This window comes from Anomaloglossus baeobatrachus, chromosome 3 (assembly GCF_048569485.1).
Source record: "Anomaloglossus baeobatrachus isolate aAnoBae1 chromosome 3, aAnoBae1.hap1, whole genome shotgun sequence".
NCBI classification, from domain to species: domain Eukaryota; kingdom Metazoa; phylum Chordata; class Amphibia; order Anura; family Aromobatidae; genus Anomaloglossus; species Anomaloglossus baeobatrachus.
Genome location: NC_134355.1, coordinates 184,832,377 through 184,847,167, shown reverse-complemented (window position 1 = coordinate 184,847,167; position 14,791 = coordinate 184,832,377). Strand labels below are relative to the sequence as shown.

Genomic DNA, 14,791 nt, shown 5'->3' with positions numbered 1-14,791 from the left:
AGTACAGCCAATTAATTGGCCAATTGTTCAGCCAGCAACTATCTCTCCCAACTTCTCTATTCACAGAAAGAGCTATTGCTGGGTGCTCTGGTGTTCTCTATAAAGGCCCCGTCACACTAAGCAACATCGCTAGCAACATCGCTGCTAACGAACAACTTTTGTGACGTTGCTAGCGATGTTGCTGTGTGTGACATCCAGCAACAACCTGGCCCCTGCTGTGAGGTCGTTGGTTGTTGCTGAATGTCCTGGACCATTTTTTAGTTGTTGCTGTCCCGCTGTGAAGCACAGATCGCTGTGTGTGACAGCGAGACAGCAACAACTAAATGTGCAGGGAGCAGGAGCCGGCTTCTGCGGAGGCTGGTAACCACAGTAAACATCGGGTAACCAAGAAGCCCTGTCCTTGGTTACCCGATATTTACCTTTGTTACCAGCCTCCGCCGCTCTGTCAGTGCCGGCTCCTGCTCTGTGCACATGTAGCTGCAGGACACATCGGGTTAATTAACCCGATGTGTGCTGTAGCTAGGAGAGCAAGGAGCCAGCGCTAAGCATTGTGCGCTGCTCCCTGCTCTGTGCACATGCAGCTGCAGCACACATCGGGTAATTAACCCGATGTGTGCTGTAACTAGGAGAGCAGGGAGCCAGCGCTCAGTGTGCGCTGCTCCCTGCCCTCTGCACGTGTAGCTCCGTGCGCTGGTAACCAAGGTAAATATCGGGTTGGTTACCCGATATTTACCTTAGTTACCAAGCGCAGCATCTTCCACGCGGCGCTGGGGGCTGGTCACTGGTTGCTGGTGAGCTCACCAGCAACTCGTGTAGCGACGCTCCAGCGATCCCTGCCAGGTCAAGTTGCTGGTGGGATCGCTGGAGCGTCGCAGTGTGACATCTCACCAGCAACCTCCTAGCAACTTACCAGCGATCCCTATCGTTGTTGGGATCGCTGGTAAGTTGCTTAGTGTGACTGGACCTTAAGAGTATGTTCACACATCAGGTTTTTGCTGTGCGGCACAATCTGGCACTGTGCGGGAAAAACGCATCCGTTTTTTTTTACCACTAGGTGCGGTTTTTCCTCATAGACTTTTATTAGCGCCGGATTGTGCCACATGTACTTGCGTTTGATCGGGTTTTCGATGGATGCGGCAAAAATCGTCACTCCGGCGGCCACACAGGACGCAGAGAGGAACGTTTTTTTTGCCAGCGGCAAAAAACTGCATAGCGCAGGGTGCGGCGCTGTGCGGCATGGTGCATAATGAAAGTCAATGCGAGCCGGATACGGTGGCATGCTTCAAACGCTGGAAGCATGTACCGTATCCGGTGTTTACTTCTGAGCATGCCCAGAAGTGATATAAATTCATTGCTTGTCAGAAAATCAATCACACACTCACACTCTCTCAAACTCTCTCACTCACTGACTCACTCACTCACTCACTGACTGACTCACTGACTCATTCACTCACTCTCACCCACTCACTGTTCACCAGCGCGGCGCTGCACGGCTGTCAAAAAGCTCTGGCGGCTTCTCCTGATTTGAAAATGCCGGCCGCCCATTATTCAATCTCGTATTCACTGCTTTCCCTGCCCACCGGTGCCTATGATTGGTTGCAGTCAGACATGCTCCCACGCTGAGTGACAGCTTTCTCACTGCAACCAATCACAGCCGCCTGTGGGCGGGTCTATATCTTGCAGTAAAATAAATAAATAAATAATTAAAAAAAAACGGCGTGCGGTTTCCCCCAATCTTAATACCAGCCAAGATAAAGCCACAAGGCTGAAGGCTGGTATTCTCAGGATGGGGAGCTCCACGTTATGGGGATCCCCCCAGCCTAACAATATCAGCCAGGAGCTGCCCGGAATTGCCGCATCCATTAGATACGACAGTCCCGGGACTCTACCTGGCTCATCCCGAATTGCCCAGGTGCGGTGGCAATCGGGGTAATAAGCGATTAATCATGGCAGGCGTCTATGAGACACCCCCAATGATTAACCTGTAAGTGAAAGTAAATAAACACATACACCCAAAAAAATCCTTTATTTGGAATAAAAGACAAAAAAAACACCCTCTTTCGCCATTTTATTAAAATCCCCAAATACCCCTCCAGTTCCGACGTAATCTACAGAGGTCCCACGACGCTTTCAGCTCTGCTACATGAAGCTGACAGGAGTGCCGTGGAACAAGAGCGCTCTGTCAGAACTACAGAGCAACTGAAGTGAGCCGTGCTGTCAGCGGGGAGGTCACTGAGGTAGTGCCGGGGCGTGTACGGTGATGATGCGTGCGGGGTAGTGCCTGCATTGTGCGGTGATGATGCGTGCGGGGTAGTGCCTGCGTGTGTGGTGATGATGCGTGCGGGGTAGTGCCTGCGTGTGCGGTGATGATGCGTGCGGGGTAGTGCCTGCGTTTGCGGTGATGATGCATGCGGGGTTGTGCCTGCATGTGCGGTGATGATGCGTGCGGGGTAGTGCCTGCATGTGCGGTGATGATGCGTGCGGGGTAGTGCCTGCGTGTGCGGTGATGATGCGTGCGGGGTAGTGCCTGCGTGTGCGGTGATGATGCATGCGGGGTAATGCCTGCGTGTGCGGTGATGGTGGGGGTGGTAGTGTCGGTGTTTGTGCAGTGATGATAGGGTCTCTCTCTCTCTGTCTCAGCATAAAAAAAAAAAGAACAGTTTTTTACCGGATCTGCTGCATCAGTTTTTACACACTCTCAGACGGATCCATTGCATCAGGAACAAACCGGATTGTGCCTGATTGGAAAAAACTGATGTGTGAATTTAGCCTAAGGGAGCCACTTTCAGACACCACTGGCTACGGCTTATCTCTCCATGAACAAAAGGATTGGGAGCCTGAAATCAGACATTTTTGATCCTTAACTCCTTATCTCTTCTCGGGAAGAGTCAAGAGCAGGTTCAGACTGGGGTGCCTGGTGCCCATAGGAGGAATTTACTTCAGGGACCTACACTACAGTTACATGAAAATACCTGTAAGCCATTATCACCGCTATAGTAGAGCATCGACTGTAAAATACAGGCAGCTTCTGCACATCTATGGTATACACCATAACTGGGATTTACAATTACAGGAGAAAACCAAAGCCGCAGCTAATAAAGAGAAAGGGATACAAGATTATACAGACCAAACAAGAAAACACTATTAAAATCTAACCTTTAATAATATACTTAAAAGGTCAGAATACCAACAAAAAACTTTTAATAGTGACGGTGAGATAATAAGAAAACATATTAAGAATAGTATTAATAGCTACAATAGTATAAAAATTGCATAGGTGGGGATAAACTCACCCTGATGAGCCCTGATTATCCCTACCAGCAATGGAGGGTATGATGCCCTAGGGTTGTGGCGCCCCTGTTCACCGATGGGAAACCCTAATAATCCCTAGATCACCCTACACTATAAAAATACTGCACCAACCAAAAAACAAGGTGAAAACAAATATCAATTTGTAGAAGACCATGCGAGTAAAACTAAGCACTATACAGAGGGACAATTATTATTTTTGTTCTTGAGCCCTGACACAGAGTATATTTTTATGTCTTTAACATCCGATATATTGAATGACTATGTGTGATGTCCAGTGATTATTTTTGTCTATCCACTCCTGAAGAACTCTAGACAGATAGGGGGAAAAGCGTTGGGTGGTTTCCTCCAATTTTTGGTAGGAATAAGTTAATAAAATATAGGACGATTGGTTGTTGTGTCCCTCCGATGTAATTGTAATAGACGGATACTGAATTGAACATTTGTGTTGGAGTATCACACATTTAATCATCTTTTGTCATTTCCGACTAGGCTATTTGATGTTTTTGATCCTAGATTGGTTATTACTTTATCTCCCAATAGGGACTAATAGGGTCATTAGGTAAAAGTCGACGGTAAGCGGGGGCGCCAATTGCGCAGGTAATAGGGCGCCGACCTCCGCCGCAAGGTAGGGGCAGTCATAGGGCTCATTAGGGCCAGCCCCTTTTGTGTGTTGTTTTCTTATTTAATGTATTGGATGTGGGGTTTCCCCTCTTTTTAACCTTACTATTAAATTCTAAGTTTTAGGAGTTTTTTGTTTGTGATATATAAAAATACTACACCAACCAAAAAACAAGGTGAAAACAAATATCAATTTGTAGAAGACCATACTAGTGAAACTAAGCACCATTAATGCCACATATATCACAGTTATTACTCATTTGGTCTGGAGATTCAGTAGTCAGGTTCCTCAAAACGTCATCATAATGCGCTTCTGGGAATATGCAAATTGTCTCTTCAGTGTGGAAGTAGACAAACTCTAGTGCCACCTATTGGAGGTAGCAATCCTAAAAGTCAAAAGTAATTTTTTACTTTTAGGATTGCTACCTCCAATAGGTTGCACTAGAGTTTGTCTACTTCCTTGCTGAAGAGACAATTTGCATATTTCCTAGAGGAGCATTGCGGCTTAAAGTTTCCTCACCATTGGCATTCTGGAATGGTGTGTCAGTCTCTACAAGGAGAATAGCTTCCCCTTCAGACCCTATCTTAGGCTCTCATACAGCCAGATCAGATCTCATACTTTGCATTGATGAGGGACAACCATCCTGAAACACTGTGTCAGCAAATTGAGGTTCTGATCTGGCAAAAATCCTTAGTCATATGACAAGGCTCATTAAAGGGTCATTTTGACTTCTAAGATTTCTACCTCCAATAGGTGGCACTAGAGTTTGTCTACTTCCTCACTGAAGAGACACGTTGCACAGTTTTGAAGTAAAATCTATATTCAGTGAAGACTTTCCCATTACTGAGATAGGGGATAGCAGTTGTTACTGATGAGATTCTATGTAGATAGAAAAGGGAGGAGGAGGGTGGAGCTCTGCATCTAGCTCCTCACTCTGCCTCTATCTCCTCCCTCTCCCGTTAGCTCCTTTCTCCTTCCGCCATCCTTGAATTTTATCAGTAACAACTGCCATCTCCTATCTCAGTAATGGGAAAGTCTTCATTGAATACAGATTTTACCTCAGAATTAAAAATTTTGATACGGACCAATCAATTCTAGCAGCTAATGAAGTAAATGTGTCTGATAACATATATTAAAAAGTTGCTTATTTTCATATGTACTATTGATTTATGAAATAAAATTACAAAAACAGCTACGCTTTAATCCCTTTCCCCCGAAAACTGTTTTCACCTTCCTTACATGCCCAATTTTTTCAATTCTTACCAGTGTCACTTTATGAAGTAATAACTCTGGAACACTTCAAAGAATCCCAGTGATTCTGAGATTTTTATTCTTCACATATTGTACTTCATGTTAGTAGCAAATTTAGGAAAACTTTTCTGTTATTGGTGAAAATATTGTAAATTTGACCATAAATTTGAAAATGTCGCTATTTTCAAACTTTAAATTTTTGTTCCCTTTAACTCCTTCATGACCTATTATTATTACTATTATTATTATTATTGTTTATTATTTTAGTGCCATCAATTCCATGGTGCTTTACATGTGAAAGGGGTATTAATAATAGGGACAAGTACCATAGGGACATGCCCATATGTCTTGGTTGATAAGGGGTTTCCGACCTATGACGAATGGGTATGTCATGGCGATCGTCCGGGCCACAGGGGCTGTTCCCGCATGATCGCTACCGGAAGCTCTGCTTAGGTGATGGCTGAGACCTAGCTCTCACTGTCAGGAGTGATGCCTGCACCTCCACGGGCTGTGTTAACCCCCTATATGCCGTGATCGATATCGATCACAACATTTAGGAAGCTAGGAGAGGGAGAAATCCCGCAATGTCATCATAAGGATTCAATCATTGCTATGGCAACCCAAAGTCGGCATGACCACCTTTGGGTCATTCAGCTACGAATAGCTTGTTAAACCATGCCAGGAGCATGGTGTAAAAGTCTTTTGTCACTGCAACACTGACAGGTGTAAAGCATTGCCATGCTAGTGCATGGCAATACATTATATCAGCAATTAGAGTAATGTAAGTTAAAGTCCCTTCGAGAGACTAAGTTAAGTAACAAAAAAAGTTAAAAAAATTGCAAAAATAAATAAAACAAATTAATATAAGATTATACCAATAAATATGTATATTTATGTAAAAATAAAAATGAAAAGCAAACATATTTGGTATCGCCATATCCAGAACAACCGGACCTATAAAACTGTCATACTATTCAACCCCTTCAGTGAACACAGGAAAAAATAAAAAATAACATGGCATAAAACTATGCTTTTTCCTTAAAACCACTAATCAAAAAGTGGAATAAAACGCGATCAAAAAGACAAATATAAATAAAAATGGTATTCCTGGAAACTTCATCTAGTCCCACAAAAAATCAAGCCTCTAAACAGCTCCATCAGCAGAAAAATTAAAAAGTTATAATTCTCAGAATTAGCAATGCAAAAACAATTTTTTTTTTTCTGTAAAAGTTTTTTTACTGTGCAACAGCAGTAAAACAAAAAAAATACAAATATGGTATCGCTGTAATCGCACTGACCCAAAGAATAAAGCCGTCTTATCACTTTTACCACATGCAGAACGGCATAAAAAAATTCCTTAATTGTTGGTGTTTGTTCATTCAGCCGACTAAAAATGGGAATAGAAAGTGATCAAAAAATGGTATGTGCCTGAAAAGGATACGAATAAAAACATCAACTTGTCAAGCAAAAAAAATCCCTCACATGGCTTTTTTGGCAAAAAATACAGACTAATCTAAAAAAGGCTAGAAGACAAAGGAGCACAAATAGGGTCCTATCCGGGTGAAAGGATAAAGCCTACTTTACACCTTTCAAATAAGCATACGATATTGTATGCGATGTGACACGCTCCCATCGTATGTGCGGCACGTTCAATTTGTTGACCGTGTCGCACAATCGATTAAAAGCTGTCACACGTACTTACCCTTCCATACGACCTCGATGTGGGCGGCGAACATCCACTTCCTGGAGTTCCTCGGCACAGCGACGTCACGCGGCAGCCAGCCAATAGAGGCGGAGGGGCAGAGATGAGCGGGACGTAAACATCCTGTCCACCTCCTTCCTTCCGCATTACCGGCGGGAGCCGTGGGACGCAGGTAAGATCTGTTCATTGTTCCCGGGGTGTCACACACTGCGATGTGTGCTGCCTCGGGAACATTGAACAACCCGACGTGCAATTTTTAGGAAATGAACGACGTGTATGCGATGAACGGTTTTACGTTCAATCGCAGTCGCACATTGCTGTCACACGCTACAACACCACTAACGATGCCGGATGTGCGTCACTTACGACGTGACCCCACGACACATCGTTAGCTATGTTATAGCGTGTAAAGCGGCTTTAAGTGTAGGACAATGAAAAAGGTTGTGACAGTCACAACCACTATGATAGCGTAGAACTCAACCACTGCAGCCCAACGTGGGAAGTGAATATTAACTGGTGCAGAAGGGTTAATGCCACGCTGCAATGAATAAGAAAAAACTCCAGGAGAGATTTGATGGTGATTTTTATTAACAACGTGCTTCAGAGATAACCATTTCTTTCATCAGGTAAAAATAACAAAAAACAGAGGTACAGAGAGGATATAGATAGATAGCTCAAATACAGATAACAGCCCACAAAAAGTGCCCGTGGTATAACAGTACATCATAAGGTAATGAAAAAGGTAATTCTGTAATGAAATCCAGTGCTGTATCATGTAAATAGATCAATAAACAGAAAAAACAGAAATGGAAAATTATATATATCTTTCTATAAGTAAAAATAAAAATATATGAACAAATGGACGCGAACATATGGAAAAGTTAGGTAATATTGTGGTGGTGAGCAAGTGTCAGCAAACTACATGTGCTATAGAGTGAGCTGGGAAGATGAGCACAGAAAAACATAAGCATGACTAATGAAGTCCTATTGTAATGTAGGAAAAACTACCTTTTCCATTACCTACCTAAGGTTCGGAGTCCATACCAGATACATAATGTCTGTGCATGGACCCTGAAAAAGGACTTCTCATTGAAATCTGTGTAACTGTTCGGGTTCGGCCACCCGGACAATGATAGAAATAAAAAAAAGGAAAAAGAAAGAAAATAAGGGTTAAAGCAGGAGCGTTGCACTTACCGACCCTCCCAGTGGCTATCACACTGCTTATGGGTCCACTCATTAACCCTCATAAATATTCACTGCTTCCCCCACCTATCGTCAGTTCAGGCATCTGTAACTGGTTGCAGTCAGACTGCGTGTGACAGCGTCTGTGACTGGATGAAATTACAGACGCTGTCTGTGCCCCTATAGTGGTATAAAAATAAATAAATAAATAATAATAAAAAATTATTGTAGGGTCCCCTGTATATTGTGATACAAAGCACAGATAACGCATAGAACTACAGGCTGCAGTCCCCATGAGCTATGAGACCCTCCCATTACTAATCATGTAAATGAAAAGGGCAATCAGGATGAGCTGGGACTGACACTGGGTGGGGAAACAGTGAATATGTTAAACCTTTTTTTACACCATTTTACAGCACAATGTTCGGGTCCCCATAGAGTTATATGGGGTTTGGCGTCTAGGCAGATGTTTGGGTTCTAGTCTGGTTCTAAATTGAATTTTTTTTTAAGTCTGCATAGACCCACTAAATCCGAACTTCTGCAGGTTCGCCCATTTCTAATCTTCACATTCAAAAAAGTCTGATCTATCAAAATATAAAAATAATTAACCCGAACCGTAAAAAACAAACAGGGGAAAAAAAATGTTTTTTTTGTTTTTTGTAATAATAAAAAAAATGCTGTAACAAGTGATCAAAACTTCACCTTGATCCACAAAAAATATGCCCTCACACACAGCTCTATCGACCAACCGAAAGAAAAAAATTTTAATGTTCTGATTTTTTCTCACCACTAAAATAATAACAAATACTGAACTAGTTTGGTATCACTGTAATTGTACTGATGGGGAGAATCATATTACAAGGTAATTTTTTACCTCAGAATCTACTTTGTAAAAATAATTCACAACAAAATTTGCAGAATTGCATTAGTTTTCACAATTTCACAACACTTGTTATTTTTTATCCATTTTCCATTTTAACACTAGAAGTCCCAGAGAGGGGTCATTTAACATTTCTACCTTTGGAACCCAGAGACGGGTGGAATGACCTGAAGGATTTTAGCGAACTTCCTATAATCACTGTCTTTTGTTCTGTAATTAAGGCCATTACTGTCGCACCACAGGAGGTTGTTGTTTTCCATTGAGTTTAGCCAGTTTCTAGTTAGTTCTATTCAGTTTATTGTCAGTTTGGACTAAGGGGTACTTTGCACACTATGATATCGCAGCTGCGATGTCGGGGGGGGTCAAATCTAAAGTGACGCACATCCGGCGTCACTGTCGACATCGGAGTATGTGTTTTTTTTTTTTATACGATTAACGAGCGCAAAAGCGTCATAATCGTATCATCGGTGTAGTGTCAGTCATTTTCATAATTTCGCTTCAGCGACGGTACGATGTTGTTCCTCGTTCCTGCGGCAGCACACATTGCTGTGTGAGAAGCCGCATGAGCGAGTAACATCTGCTTACCTGCGTCACTGCGGGCCACGCCGGCTATGCGGAAGGACAACGGTGGGCGGGATGTTTACGTCCCGCTCATCTCCGCCCTTCCGCTTCTATTGGCCGCCTGTCGTGTGACGTCGCTGTGACGCCATACGACCCGCCCCTTAGGATGGAGGCGGGTCGCCGGCCAAAGCGACGTCGCAGGGCAGGTAAGTGCATGTGAAGCTGCCATAGCGATAATGTTCGCTACGACAGCTATCACAAGAGATCGCAGCTGCGACGGAGGTGGGGACTATCGCGTTCAACATCGCAGCAATCGGCCTGCGATGTTGTAGTGTGCAAAGTACCCCTAAGGGTCATTTGACCCTCTTTCGGGACTTCAGGGGGAGCTCGAAATTTCTGGGACTTCTAGTATTAAATGAATAGTGTCTTTCTAAACTATATCTCGTTCTGCAAAAAAACAAGCCCTTATTCAGTGCCTTGCAAAATATTCACCCTCTTGACTTTTTTCCTATTTATATTACAAGTTTACAACCATTGTTTAAATATTTTTATTATCCAATTTGTGTGTGATGCATTAGCACTAAATAGTCAAAGTTGGGGAAGTGAAGTGAGAAAAATATAAGCACTAATTATATTTTTATGGGATAAAATAAATAAAATTTACCATGTGCATATCTATCACCCCTTTTGCTATGAGGTCCCTAAAAAATTCTGGTGCAAACAATTACCTTCATAAGTTACATGCTTAGTAAAAGGACATCCACTTGTGTGCAGTCAAGAGGCATCACTAACCAAACAACACCATGAAAACCAAGGAAATCTCTAAATAAGTCAGAGACAAAGTTAATGAGAAGTGCAAGTCAAGGTTAGGATCTAAAAAATATCCCAATCTCTTTTGATCCCCTGAAGCACCATCAAATCCATTATCATCAAATCGAAAGAACATGGTACCACAACAAACCTTCCATCAGAGGGCCGCCCACCAAAACTCTCGACCCAGGCAAGAAGGGCATTAATCAGGGAGGCAGCACAGAGTGCAATGGTAACCCTGAAGGAGCTGCAGAGTTCCAAGCAGAAACTGCAGTATCTGTCCATATAACCACAATAAGCCTTAAGCAGGCTTTACATGCTACGATATATCAAACGATATGTCGTCGGGGTCACGTCATAAGTGACGCACATCCGGCATTGTTTGATATATCGTAGCGTGTGACAGCTACGAGCGAGTGTGAACGAGCAAAAATACTCACCTTATCGTTGCTCGTTGACACGTCGCTCATTTTCAAAAAATCGAACGTCCTTCTGTGTGCTGGTTGTTCATTGTTCCCGAGGCAGCACACATCGCTCCGTGTGACACTCCGGGAATGATGAACACAGCTTACCTGCGTCCCGCCGGCAATGCAGAAGGAAGGAGGTGAGCGGGATGTTTACGTCCCGCTCATCTCCACCCCTCTGCTTCTATTGGTCGGCCGCTGTGTGACGTCGCTGTGACTCCGAGCGTCCCTCCCCCTTCAGGAAGAGGATGTATGCCGCCCACAGCGATGTCGTTTGGGAGGTAAGTACGTGTGACGGGGGTTACTGACTTTGTGCGACACGGGCAACAAATTGCCCGTGCCACACAAACGATGGGGGCGTGTGCGATCGCAAATGCGATCGCACGAAATATCGACGCGTCTAAAGCAGCCTCTACACACCTTAGAGCTGGCCGTAAAGGGAACCATTTACCAGGATTTTCGCATATAACCTAAAGCCAGTGCTATACTGGCACTATCAGGCTGACTCTATACATACCTGTAATGGTCAGCTCGGATGTATAGGTTTTGAAATCCAAGAAAGTGAAGTTTGTAAAATTAGCTGCTTCTTGAGTGGCAGTTGCACTTGAGCAGATCATATATTCATAGGTATCCCCTCCCCCTGTTAAAATTGGCATAAGTACTATACAAATGACTCACTTTGTCTAGCAGGACCTGTGGTGAGGTCATACCCATGTGACCAAAAGGGTCGGGGCCTCAGCAACCAAAGCTGGATACCAGGTCACATGGGTATGACCTCACCACAGTTGTAGGCATGTTCTTTACATGAACTCATGCAAACGCTCAAAAAAACAAACAGTGAAATTCCAGGTTGTGAGGTAGTAAAAGAAGAAAATTGCCAAAAAGGTGAATAGTTTTGCAGGGCACTGTGTGTCTACGTGCACAGAAAAATAAAAAAGTTTTAGCTACTGAAAAAGTGGAGTTAAAAAAACGAATATAAACGCCCCCACCGGATTCTGGCCATATCAGGAAGGAGTTAAAATAGAGATGGGGTTTGATATGGTTCAGAAATACAAACAACCAATATATGTTTGTTATATTATATGGTGGAAATACTATCTATATATATAATTGCCTTATTCTGTCTGTCTGTCTGTCTGTCTGTCTGTCATGCTCCAAAATTGTGTCCTTACGGTGACACAAAGCTGATTGGCCGCTGGGCTCGCCATGGCCCCGCCCCCCCACACAGATTGGCCGCTCGCCCAGGCTGCGCCCCCACACGGATTGGCCAGCCGCTCGCCCAGGCTCTGCCCCCCCCACAGATTGGCCTCTCGCCCCGGCACCCTGCAGGCATTGGCAATTCGGCCACGCCACACCCCGCCCCCCTCACGCAATGCACGCTAGCTCTGGCCCCGCCCCCCTCCCCCCGCGCATTCCCCGAACTGACACGGCTGTCACGGAGGTGAGTACTGTACTCCCCCCCGCGCGCATTCCCCGAACTGACACGGCTGTCACGGAGGTGAGTACTGTACTCCCCCCCCCGTCCCCCGTCCCCCGGGAGTGGTGTGGGCTCCCGTGCGAGCGGGGGACGGGATACGTTGGTAACCATGCTAGCATGGTTACAAGCGCATCAAGGTCCTGCAGCGGCGGAAGATCCACACGCACACACATAACAGCACACACACACACACATCAGATCACACTCACTCTCACACACACCTCACACACACATCACATCGCATCCACACACTCACAGCATCCGGCGATATCGCTTGCTTCTCGGCCTCGATACTGTGCTGTTGTGACCTTCCAGGACCTGCCGGAGGATCACATGGCCAGAAGCATGTGGTATCTCCGGATGTTGTGAGTGTGAGCGCGTATGTGCGATATCGTCAGTGTCTGTGTGTGTGAGTGTATGCGATCGGGTGTGTGTGAGTGTATGCGATCGGGTGTGTGTGAGTGTATGCGATCGGGTGTGTGTGAGTGTATGCGATCGGGTGTGTGTGAGTGTATGCGATCGGGTGTGTGAGTGTCGGCAGAGGAGCACGGCGTGCTGGAGGAGGCTGGGAGCAGAGAGGCTGATCTTGGAGAAGGCTGGGAGGGGGAGGCTGATGCTGGGGGAGACTGGGAGGGGAAGGCTGATGCTGAAGGAGGCTGGGAGGGGGAGGCTGGGAGGAAGGAGGCTGGGAGGAGAGAGGCTGATCCTGAGGAAGGCTGGGAAGGGGAGGCTGATGCTGAGGGAGGCTGGAAAGAGAGAGGCTGATGCTGGGGGAGGCTGGAAGGAGAGAGGCTGAGGCTAAGAGGAGAGAGGCTGATGCTGGGGAAGGCTAATGCTGAGGGAGGCTGGGAGGGGAAAGCTGATGCTGGGGAAGGCTGGGAGGACGGAGGCTGGGAGGAGAGAGGCTGATGCTGGGGACAGATAGGCTGATGCTGGGGACAAAGAGGCTGATGCTGGGGACAGAGAGGCTGATGCTGGGGACAGAGAGGCTGATGCTGTGGACAGACAGGCTGATGCTGGGATGAGAGAGGCTGATGCTGGGAGAAGAGAGGCTGATGCTGGGGACAGAGAAGCTGATGCTGGGGACAGAGAGGCTGATGCTGGGGACAGAGAGGCTGATGCTGGGGACAGAGAGGCTGATGCTGCGGGCAGAGAGGCTGATGCTGCGGGCAGAGAGGCTGATGCTGCGGGTAGAGAGGCTGATGCTGGCGCAGCATGGCGGATGGAGCATGTTTGGGAGTGCGCAGCATGGCGGATGGAGCACGTTTGGAAGTGCGCAGCATGGCAGATGGAGCACGTTTGGGAGTGCGCAGCATGGCGGATGGAGCACGTTTGGGAGTGCGCAGCATGGCGGATGGAGCACGTTTGGGAGTGCGCAGCATGGCGGATGGAGCACGTTTGGGAATGCGCAGGATGGGAGATGGAGCACGATGGGGGGTGCGCAGCATAGGGGATGGAGCACGTTTGGGAGTGCGCAGCATGGCGGATGGAGAACGTTTGGGAGTGCGCAGCATGGGAGATGGAGCACGATGGGGAGTGCGCAGCATGGCGGATGGAGCACGTTTGGGAGTGCGCAGCATGGGGGATGGAGCACGATGGGGAGTGCGCAGCATGGCGGATGGAGCACGTTTGGGAGTGCGCAGCATGGCGGATGGAGCACGTTTGGGAGTACGCAGCATGGCGGATGGAGCACGTTTGGGAGTGCGCAGCATGGCGGATGGAGCACGTTTGGGAGTGCGCAGCATGGCGGATGGAGCACGTTTGGGAGTGCGCAGCATGGCGGATGGAGCACGTTTGGGAGTGCGCAGCATGGCGGATGGAGCACGTTTGGGAGTGCGCAGCATGGCGGATGGAGCACGTTTGGGAGTGCGCAGCATGGCGGATGGAGCACGTTTGGGAGTGCGCAGCATGGCGGATGGAGCACGTTTGGGAGTGCGCAGCATGGCGGATGGAGCACGTTTGGGAGTGCGCAGGATGGGAGATGGAGCACGATGGAGGGTGCGCAGCATAGGGGATGGAGCACGTTTGGGAGTGCGCAGCATGGCGGATGGAGCACGTTTGGGAGTGCGCAGCATGGGAGATGGAGCACGATGGGGAGTGCACTGCATGGCGGATGGAGCACGTTTGGGAGTGCGCAGCATGGGGGATGGAGCACGATGGGGAGTGCGCAGCATGGCGGATGGAGCACGTTTGGGAGTGCGCAGCATGGCGGATGGAGCACGTTTGGGAGTGCGCAGCATGGCGGATGGAGCACGTTTGGGAGTGCGCAGGATGGGAGATGGAGCACGATGGGGTGTGCGCAGCATAGGGGATGGAGCACGATAGGGAGTGCGCTGCATGGGGGATGGAGCACGATGGGGAGTGCGCTGCATGGGGGATGGAGCATGATGGGAAGTGCACACCTCCCCCCAACACACACACACACACGCACGCGCGCACTGCACAACACACCACACACACACACTGGGAACCACAAACAACTGCCCTACACAGACACCCACACACAGACAACGCTGCACACACAAATATACGC

General features: G+C 47.0%; 1 protein-coding gene across 1 annotated transcript in view; it reads left to right on the top strand.

Moving 5' to 3' along the window:
* WDR27 (WD repeat domain 27) overlaps nt 1-14,791 on the top strand; it is a 954,066-nt gene that overhangs the window by 519,661 nt on the left and 419,614 nt on the right. The gene's annotated exons all lie outside the window — the stretch shown is intronic.